Genomic DNA, 11,272 nt, shown 5'->3' with positions numbered 1-11,272 from the left:
GTCGTTGTCGTAGCGATGAAGGTGTACATCGACCCGTTTACCTACGAGGACCCGAACGAGGCGGTGAGGGAGTTCGCCAAAGAGATCGAGGCGTCCTTCGTGAAGATAGAGGAGGTGATCGGAGCAGGTGAGCCTCGCACCTTTACGGGCACTAAAGAACCTTTAAGGAACCTTTTAGCACACGTTAGCGTGCTTAAGGAACTTATGAAGGACATGAACCTTTTAAAGAGTCCTTCTAAATCTAGTAATCGAACACACTTTTTACAACTCTGTAGGAACCATGAACTTTTCAGGGACCCTATATTCTAATATATTCAAATCTTTTAAGGAACCTTTTAGGTTCTTAACATTTTTTAGCAGCCACGAACATTTTTTAGAAATGTAGGACTTAAGGTAATTTTAGGATTTCGGCAGGGATCAAAGAACCTTTCAGGGCCTTTTAGGGCTTAGATCGGGATTCAAGTACGGTAATGTTTAAGGAACTTAAAAGGAACATTTGTGAACTTTTTGGGGGGATCCAGGACATTTTAAGGATTTTTGTGAAACCCTGGAACCTTTTTATGAATCTAGGCATGTTAAGTACTTGTTTTAGGAACGTTTAGAAACTTTTAGGAAATGTTAGTAATCATCTTTTGAGGAACCTTTTAGAACGTTTCAGCTAAGAAACCTTTGAGGAACATTTATTGTCTGGGTAAAGAGCTGCAACACAAAAAGACCTTTATTTTGTTACTGAAGAACCACACATGTGCTGGGTGTTAAAAGACTTTTATTGTGAACAAACTGCCGGAAAGGTTGTGAACTCTGATCTCTGAGAGGAGAACGTTAACTTTCCCACCGTCAGGGAACGCTATAAAAATTACATCAGATTTGTTCTCCAACATTTTATTAAAAGTCAACAGCGTGTGTGTGTGTGGCTACTGTAACATCAGTCGTCTCTGGTGATGACATTAGTCAGACGTAACTGGATAGCAGTTGCCTCGGAAACAAGGGTTAAAAGTTTTCAGCAATGCACTCACACGTGTGTGTGCGTGTGTGTGTGCGTGTGTGTGCGTGTGTGTGCGTGTGTGTGCGTGAGGTGTAGAAGTGTTGGTATGTGCTAATGAGCCTTAAAGGAACAGCGCTCCATATTAAACCCATGAATCAGTTTATTGACTCAGAGACTGGACAGGTGTTTGTGGTTAGCTCTGCTCTGATTGGTTCCTGCAGGTATTTGTCTGTACATGTTCCCTGGTTGGGAGCGACCTCCCGTTACGCTGCAGAACAGTTTCCAAATTTAAAAAAACCCTCTGCTGTACCTGTCCAGGTGAGTTTGGCGAGGTGTGTCGCGGGCGGCTGAGGGTCCCGGGCCGGAGGAGAACTACGTGGCGATCAAGACCCTGAAGGGCGGCTACACGGATAAGCAGAGCGGGACTTCCTGTCGGAGGCGTCCATCATGGGTCAGTTCCAGCACCCCAACATCATCCACCTGGAGGGCGTCATCACCACTTCCTGTCCCGTCATGATCCTCACCGAGTTCATGGAGAACGGAGCTCTCGACAGTTTCCTGAGGGTGAGACGGGCCTAACCTGTCTGTCTGCCTGTCTGTCTCACTGTCTGTCTGTCTGTCTCACTGTCCGTCTGTCTCACTGTCCGTCTGTCTCACTGTCCGTCCGCCTGTCTCACTGTCTGTCTGTCTCACTGTCTGTCTGTCTCACTGTCTGTCTGCCTGTCTGTCTCACTGTCTGCCTGTCTGTCTCACTGTCTGTCTGTCTGTCTGTCTGCCTGTCTCACTGTCCGTCCGCCTGTCTGCCTGTCTGCCTGTCTCACTGTCTGTCTGTCTGTCTGTGTCTCACCTCCCACCTGTCTGTCTGTCTCACTATCTCACTGTCTGTCTGTCCGCCTGTCTGTCTGTCTGTGTCTCACCTCCCACCTGTCTGTCTGTCTGTGTCTCACCTCCCACCTGTCTGTCTGCAGATGAATGACGGGCAGTTCACCACCATCCAGCTGGTGGGGATGCTGCGTGGGATCGCGGCGGGGATGAAGTACCTGTCCGACATGAGCTTCGTCCACCGAGACCTGGCAGCTCGCAACATCCTGGTCAACTCCAACCTGGTCTGTAAGGTGAGACGGTTTGCCTACCGGGCTACCTGCCCACCTGTCTGTCTGCATGTCAGTTTGAAAATGATACATTTGTTTTTGTTTGTCTCAGGTGTCAGACTTCGGTCTCAGCAGGTTCCTGATGAAAACTCGTCCGACCCGACCTACACCAGCTCTCTGGTAAGTCTGCTATGTGCTAATGAGCCTTAAAGGAACAGCGCACCTCTCCAGGGTTTTGTTATCATATAGCATATACCATGCTTTTATTTTGAAAGAATTGCTACCAGCCTCCTCCCGTTAGCTAACTGTCTGTGTCTCTTCAGGGAGGAAAGATTCCTATTCGCTGGACGGCTCCCGAGGCCATCGCCTACAGGTGAGTGTCCGCCCTGCAGGTCGCAGCACGGGGACGAAGATCAGTGGGGTTAAATATTTAACATGATTTTTTTCATTGACCTGCAGGAAGTTCACGTCAGCCAGCGACGCGTGGAGTTACGGCATCGTCATGTGGGAAGTGATGTCATACGGAGAACGGCCATATTGGGACATGAGCAACCAGGATGTAAGAAGGAACACAGCTTTTAGTTTGACCCGGAGACACATGCATGCTAAAACTCCACTTCAGTCAAAGACTCGCATTATTTTCTAACTGGGCTCCTTCAGATTTTATAAACACTTTATTCAGCCATAAATAAAAAACAGTCTGCCGTTAAAACTCCTTTAAAAAGCAGGTGAATTATGAATCTGTCAGATATTTTAAACGCAGGACCAACCGGTGAAAACCAGATGAAATAAATGACATTAAGTTTAAATATCAAGGTCACAGACGGTTAACCCGTCTCTCTCTCCGTCAGGTGATTAACGCCATCGAGCAGGACTACCGCTGCCCCCGCCGCCGGACTGCCCCTCCTCCCTGCACGCGCTCATGCTGGACTGCTGGCAGAAGGAACGAGCCAACCGGCCGAGGTTCTGCGACGTGGTGGCGGCGCTCGACAGGCTGATCCGAAACCCGCCTCTCTAAAAGTGACGCATCAGGAGGGTCCGAGGTGAGACGGGTTAACACACCTCTTTAACGGGGGGGTGTTGATTGGCAGCTGTGGAATGTCACTTATGCACCAGCTGCTGGAGGTCAGAGGTCAGAGGTCGGCGTCTGCCACTCAGACAAAGGCGCACACATACAAAGCCTGTGGGCGGGGCTTGTGGGGCAGCCAGCTGTGTGATTGACACACAGACCGTTCTTTACATGAGCAGGTGCAGAGCAGATCACATTCCTGGATTACAGCTCAAGCAATATCCTGTCTGTCTCTCGGAGGCTTCCGCCCTCCTGTGTTTGCTCATGATTTCAGTTTACAAATAAAAAAAGTCCAGATATTTAAAAACCTGCTTCCGTCGAGCAGAGACGTCGGCTCGTACCTGCAGCTGTACACGCTGAGCTTTTATTTTGAAGGTTACAGTCTTAGCAGGAAGCTTCCTCTCTGACTGTCACACGGTCAGTTTGATGTCGCCCACACGTCTGTGTGCTGAACATCGTTAGCTTAGCTTAGCATAAGACATGTTTGTTTAAAGTGTGAAAACAACAATTCCTCAGAGTTGCCAGGCAACACTGATCCAACAAATAGTCTGTGTACCAGGCAGGGATGATGAAAGACACTGCCCAGCTGCATTTTGGGAAATGTTTTTGGTGTTTGACGCACGCTAGAGACTAAAAGCCAGACTCTGTCTCTCCAAGAACTTATATTTTATGGAGGTTTAGTTTGAAAGCATCCCTCCCGGACAGTCGGCTTGTTTGATTAAAACGTTCTCATGTTAACAGTCTGGAGCTGTGTCCCCACCCTCCTGTCTCATTAATCCTGTCTGTCTCTCAGCCCGTCCCAGCCCCTGTTGGACCAGCGCGCCCCCCTCCCCTCTCGGCCTGTGGTTCAGTCTCTGAGTGGCTCCGAGCCATAAAGATGGAGCGATACGAGCAGAGCTTCCTGCAGGGCGGGTTCACCAGCCTGGACATCGTCTCGCAGCTGAACACTGAGTGAGACTCGCTACGTTACTACATAACACCCCTAACCCCAAAACCCCTAACCCAAAACCCCAGACCCTAACCCCAAAACCCCTAACCCAAAACCCCAGACCCTAACCCCAAAATCCCGAACCCCAAAACCCCTAACCCCAAAACCCGTAACCCAAAACCCCAGACCCTAACCCCAAAATCCCGAACCCCAAAACCCCAGACCCAAAACCCCAGACCCAAACCCCAGACCCAAAACCCCTAACCCAAAACCCTAACCCCAAAACCCCCCCAAAACCCCTAACCCCAAAACCCAACCCCAAAACCCTAACCCAAAACCCCAGATCCTAACCCCAAAACCCCTAACCCCAAAACCCAACCCCAAAACCCCAGACCCTAACCCCAAAACCCAACCCCAAACCCCAGATCCTAACCCCAAAACCCCTAACCCCAAAACCCAACCCCAAAACCCCAGATCCTAACCCCAAAACCCCAGACCCTAACCCAGCTTCTGTTCAGAAAGCGGTGACACACTCAAGTGTTTTCTGTATTTTGGCTCTAATCTCTTTCCATACTGTCTGTTTCCATAGAGACCTGCTCAGAGTGGGCGTCACCCTCGCTGGCCACCAAAGAAAATCCTCTCTCCATCCAGACGCTCAGGATACACAAGGTCCCGCCCACCGTCCTCTACTGACCAATCACAGCCCTGCCCTGCCGTACTGTCCCGAAACACAACACTCAGGATGTCACTGATCCAACCCGTCATTTTGACCAATCAGAAAAGCCTTAGGACCAGCGAGACTCCTCCTCCTGATGGTTGGGCCAATGAGAGGCATCGGTAAAACAGAGCTGTGAGACTAAGGAAGCACAAAAACCCCTCACAGACGTCCTCTCTGCTCTTTGAACTTTATACTGAGGCGCAACAGGACTCCGCCTACCTTGTTATTCTGACCAATCAAGCCAAGGACAGAGCCGACCTCAGTAAAGTTTTATAAATAAGCGTGGCCCTGCCTTACGGGACCAGCAGCCATCCGCTGATCAGGGAAACCAAAGCTCTTCCTGGTCGTCACCGGCCAGTCGGCATCTAGCATCGCTAAGCCCCTCCCACTCTATGAAAGCACAGCTGGGATTGGTTCCCAGCCCCGTCCGTCACACAGTAAGACCAGCTTGGTGCTGGATCAGCTGGTCCTTCTGCATCAACGGATCTTACAAGTACAAAACCAGAGACACTGAGCTGTGATCTGGATTCTACTGGAAACCAAGAACAGGGTTTACGTTTGGTCCTTCATGGACGCTGATGGTCAAAAAGATCCCGAACTGCTGCCCCTACGACTGCCGAGAACCGAGGGACATTTCAGAAGTACTGTCGTCCTGCTCCGTTAGGAATATTCTGGGATTTTAATTGAGGAATTCTTGAGGACATTTTTAAAGGACGCTGTTGATACTGGGAGTCCAAACAGACCAGTTGGTAATCTCCGTCAATATGGGACTGTTTACCTGAGGGATTTGAGTCGTGGTAGAGTTTCAGTATCGTGCTCTTCATCATCTGTGAGGAATGTTCTGCCACTGCCTCAGAAAACAACGTGGACCTTTAGAGGAAATCGTTTTAAAAACATCCTGGCGGTTTGATCCTGGGGGCTGTGATCCTTCGGGAGATAGCGTCTTCGGAATAACGAGAGGCTTTCAGGAATATTTACGTCTCTTCAAAGGACTACGAGCTTCTTAAAGTCCACTTAAAAGTACTCAAATTGTTTATTGAGTCCTCAAACGTTCCCACACTGAGGGATCTAGAGCAGTTTTAAACCTTAATATCAAACACTGATCACTGAAAGGTTCTTAGTTTGGGTCCAGGATCAGGACTCCGGTGTGATCCGGGACGTGAGAGACCAAAGTCCCTTTTTAACATTTCGCTTTCAGCCTTCAGGAACAAAAACCACTGAGCCGGCCTACAGAAGCATTTCACTGACGTCTTGTAAAGGATCCAGGAGTGTGGGAACTGTCTGGGCTCTGAGGACGGTTGTAGACCCGTTGGTGGTTTCGTATTTTAGCACTTTTTGTACCTGATATTTGATCATGATCGTGTTTTTAAAGCCAATGTTTTTATACTAAACTTACATTTCAGGAAGAAACTTGCATTTTGTAAAGAAAAGAAAAACATGAAAAAACCCGTGGTGTGATATTTCAGAGCTCTCTGGGGGCCGAGGAGAGCGAGAGGGTGTTCAGGACCAAAGATCTGAAGTCAGCCAGTCGTGTTCTGCCCACAGGAACCAGTCTGTGTCTGATGGGTCAGATCCACAAACCTTTAAAACACTAGAACACAGCATGAGAGAACGCAGGAACCTGTTTACACAATCACTGAACTAACATGAGATCCAGGTCTCCTGGACCCCCCTGCTGAAACAGATAGAACCAGTCAGGTAGTGAAAACCAGCAGGTTCTTGATGACTGAATCATGTGGACTGACTGGCTTCAGGACTCTTCACTCCATTGGTCCCCCTGACCTGTCAGTCAAACCACTAAAAGCCATTAACAGCACTACAGGGTCTGGCCTCCCTACTGTATGTTGGACTGTTGCATGATGGGAGTTTTCAGCAGCGGTCTTCATATTGAAGGCTGCTGCGAGTGATGTCATTGTCGTTGATTAGTGGATTCAGGAGCGGGAGGTTCCCATTGGTCCCTCATTGGAGGGACGTCCCGCCCCCATGTACTTGTGTCCTCGTCCGTCCCTTGTGACCCTGAATGGTTGATCTGGATTCTGGTGAGAACGCAGCAGCTGAGTCTGGATCAGCGTTTTCTAAATCCACTTTAATATGTGAAAACATTTCTGTACTTGTTATTGATATTTAGGAGGATGTCCGCTGGGCGAGGGGAGTCTCTGTCAGCCAATCACAATAAAGATGAGCCGTGCTGCCCAATCAGATGTCTTGTTGTCTGTTTACTCTGTCAGGACTGAACCTCTGAGCGCAGCAGATAAACTTTGCATCATGGGAACAACACTTAGAGTTTGTTTGTCCCAAACAGGCGTTGCATCATTAGATTACCAGCACATTGCTGAGGGCGCCCCGTGACTCTGACGTCCTTTCTTCACGTCCACAGATCAGCTGGGCAAAGATCTCGTCCTCCAACGTTTACAGAATGACAACGATGTGTTTAACTCGTGTCTCTTTAAAACAAAGTCCTGTTTGACTAAATCAGTTTATGAGTGTAACCAAAGCGATTCTCTCAAGTTGTTTGTTTTGCAGTCCGTGCAGCAGATCCGCCGTCGTCTTCGTGCAAACAGCTCGCCACTCTCACAGGACTTTCCCACAAAGGAACGCGCTGCAGCTGCTGCTGACGCATCTACTGCACAGAGTCCAAAACAAACAACTTGAGAAAGCCACTCTGCAGGCTGAACGGCCGGAGGTCTATTGTTCTTTGTCATACTGGGAAATACTTGATTGCAGTACAAGTAAACAGCATTCGTTTGTGTCGCGGCTGAAGCGGAGCTGATTCTCGTCGCTGGGTTGTATAACACGGCGTCGTGCAGTATGCAGGGACACGTTTAAAACCATAACGATAACTAAATACAGTCAAGCAGAAGTACAAAGCAGCAACTTTCTTCCCGTTCTGCAGGAAAGACGTGATCGTCCGGTTCCTCCAGCTCGACATGAACTCATGATGCAAACATGGAAAGTCTTCAGTGTGACCTCTGACCTTCAGCTGTGTGTGTGTGTGTTATCAGACAGATGATAGAGGGGTGAGTGTGTGGGAGACACAGCAGACCTGATAGAGCTGATATCTGTCTTGTGTGGTCTCTGTCTCGACTGTAGACTTCAACGCAGTATTTATTTGTGTTAACATGTAAATTAAAACTAATTACATTTCCAAAACTGAAGTGAGTCATACGACCTTGCAAATCCAGATCATGTCAGAGCCGGTCCGTTAAAAACCAGTTCAGCTGCTATAATCCAGACCTGCCACGTCAGCCCGGCGTCCTCTGCACTCAGCACTCACCTCGTGTTTTAGTGATAATAGTGATGAATCCAGTCCTGTGAGAACAGGTGAGATCAGCGTTCCTGTTGTTTCCCACAGTGATGATGAACCTGATCTGATGAAAACACACCTCCTGTTTGGTGATCTACCCCAGTGAGGGATCAATAAAGTCTTATCTTATCTTCACAGCCCTGAACAAAGGCCTGGGTTTCCGTGCCGTGCGTGATGTGCTGTAATCTGTGACTGTTGGACAGACGCTGTAATGTTTATTGCGTCCTGGAGATGTTTCTGCACGCCGTGATGTTGACAGACGTGTTTCTGGATAGTAAAGATCTGATCTGTAGCCGGCTGAGAGATCACAGGCTGGAACAGAGCACGAACAGATGATCCAGCTGTGCCAGACGTCTATTTAATTCACTCCAAACCTACAATGTCTCATTTCATTAAACGGCCGTTACTTCGACTCCTCGCCTGCATCTCTGGTTGGAGGGACTAAAGGCCGGTTTATACTTCTGCTTCGAGTCGACGCCGTCGTGAGCATTTAGAGGGGAGATGGTTGTAACATTTCTGTCTGTAACTCGGAGCTCTTTTAAGCCGGTGTGTTTAAAATCTGACACAACCTGGTTTCATGTGTCTGTTATTAAATGTCTCTGCAACACAGACAGAAAATGCATTAAGTCTCAAACACAGGGAGGAAAACGTTCCAGTTCAGCCCACAGTCTGGGTTAGGAACAAGCCCTGGGGTGAAATGTAACAATATGTATTCTGTAATGATTCTATAAGCTTTTTATTCAACACTTGAACTGTTTTTTAACATAATTTATGTGTGTGTTTGTGCACCGTCACAGAGAACAACAATAAAACTAATAGATTTCAGTTTGATGAGTTTAACTAAAGCAGGAAATGCACAAGATGATTACAGGATGCTAAACTGAGCTTGTGCAGAGTGAATCGGGTGATTCATAACTCGTTCCTGATCGGAGAAACAGGACGTGTTACGACCACGATGGTGTGTGTTTGCTTTGGCGATGAGGTGCTACACGTGGACAAACATGCAGTTTTACATATAAATAAATGTAGAAATATGTAAATATGGAATAAACAAATGCAAGTTATATAAAAATAAAAAGTATTTGCAGAGAAAGAACAACGTCGCATATGTTTACATGTGCATTATATAATAATATAAAATATAATAATAACAAAATAAAAATAAAAAACAAACAACAATATGTGCATTATGTCTCCCCTACTTGTGTGTTGGTGTCTGCATCGCTCTACAGTTACAAAAGGTTAGTTGGCGGTGGGGTTTCTGCGAGTCTCCTCGCTGCTGTTTTGAGTTGTTGTTGTTTCTCTACAAACAATGATCGATGTTGAACAGCAGCTACTTTTAGTGAAATCACTAAAAAGCAGAAACAGAAGCGTCAGGCGACGGCGTGGATTACACACTGGCCTGAGGAGGCGAGGAGGGCGAGGAGAGGAATCTAGGAGGTACACACTGAGAAGTGGCATCATTTGAGCGTCTGATCTCTGAGTGTGAACATCTGACCAACGATCCCACAATGCACTGCTCTGCGTGTTACAGATGTCGAGGGTCTCTGCAGCTGGCAGCGATCAGTGAGCGTGTGAAATCTGCGAGGCGTCTCTGACTCTGGAGGAAGTGACATCACGCCGATGTGTGTCAAACGTTTTTAAAACTTCACGAGCAACAGGAAGTGATGCGTAAACATGAAACCCCAGAACAGGGAACAGAGCGGCGTTCAGGCAGGCAGGTGTTCCACATCAGCACTGCGACTGCCACACGGGAAAGGTCGGAGGTCACGGCGGCTTGAGGAGGCGTGTGTGTGTGTGACTGACAGTCGGTGTAACTTGAGTCTGAACAAACAGCAGGTTAAAGAGAAACAGATCTGCTGCTTCATTTCAATCAGTTTCAAACGTATTTATTTATTTTACGTGAACCTGGAGTAAAGTGGTTCCTTAATGAGAACCAACAGAGCAGCAGTTACAGTCAGCCCAGAACGACACATGTCCCTCCATTACTGAGTGACCTCCACTGGCCCCCCGGGGCCTCCAGAGTCAGATTCAAATCTCTAATGCTGCATACAGAGTGACTACTGGGTCTGCACCATCTACCTAAGCTCCACAATACAAGCCTACGTTGCTTCTGGGCCACTGCGCTCCTCCAACGAACGCCGCCTGGCTCTGCGATGGTGGAACAAGCTGCCACACGCCACCGGAGCAGGGCGACCCTCTCTAACTTCAAGAAGCTCCTGAAAACTCTGCAGAGAACGCTTCCTCTAACCTCCAACGTACACATCACATGATGCCACGATGCTCACGTCTGCATAACCTGCATAATCTGGTATTTCAGTCTCTCGTTAAATGTCACATGTCAGGGAACACAGGTATGTGGAAGAGACCCTGAACGTGCAGAAAGTTTTGAACGTGAGCAGAAAAGCTGCTGAAACACAGGAGCTATTAAAGTGCCGGAGTTTATAACTGAATTAAAATGAATTAATTTCTCATTGAAGTGAAAAGGAGCCACAGTCACATTTAAAGAGGTTCCTTCCCCAACAAAGACACAAAGAGGAGGGAAGACTGAATCATGACTCAGCAGATATTAAATAAGTTGATCGTTAACCAGAATGCAGTAAATGAAATGTTTAATGCTGGTGAGGACGTCCACGACCTCCTTATTAACATGTGTCCACTCTAATGTTGAAGCAAAACCTGCAACATCAAAATCCATCTTCTATAAAATCACTAATTCACGAGTCGCTTTTTAGAAATAAAGTTTGTGAGGGTCTGAAAGAGGTGGGCAGCGGACCAAACCACTGCGAGGCGTAAGAGGGGGGAGGACGTCTTCTTGCAAAACTTAAGCAGCAGAGTCGTAGCAGAGAGCGAGAGCTGACGGACAGCAGGGGTCATATTGTGAAGGTGTCACTGTGGGCTCTGGGTAACTGTGACGGCAGAATCTTTTACAAACAATCATTCGAATTAACGGAGGAAATGATCAGCAGATTGATCCAGAATGAAAAGAACCGTGAGCTGCAGTCAGATACTGAACAGTTCAGCTGCAGCTCAACAACTACTGCAGCAACATCCTGCTTTATGTTAATGAGGGGGAAGAGGAATCTGAGGAGATGTAACAGTACAACATGTTACTGCGTTAAAACTTTCACTGAAGGGTCATGTGACCTCCCCCTCCTCCCCCTCCTCCTCTGCAGC

At 47.7% G+C, this 11,272-nt stretch overlaps 2 pseudogenes; one reads left to right on the top strand and one right to left on the bottom strand.

Moving 5' to 3' along the window:
• LOC119912628 overlaps window positions 1-11,272 on the bottom strand; it is a 337,535-nt pseudogene that overhangs the window by 187,110 nt on the left and 139,153 nt on the right.
• On the top strand, window positions 15-3,113 carry LOC119912681 (annotated as a pseudogene).

The sequence above is a fragment of the Micropterus salmoides genome, unplaced genomic scaffold, assembly GCF_014851395.1.
Source record: "Micropterus salmoides isolate LMB-PRFRI ecotype aquatic unplaced genomic scaffold, ASM1485139v1 Ms_hic_scaffold_2, whole genome shotgun sequence".
In the NCBI taxonomy this organism is placed as follows: Eukaryota; Metazoa; Chordata; class Actinopteri; order Centrarchiformes; family Centrarchidae; genus Micropterus; species Micropterus salmoides.
This window is presented reverse-complemented; position numbering and strand designations above follow the sequence as displayed.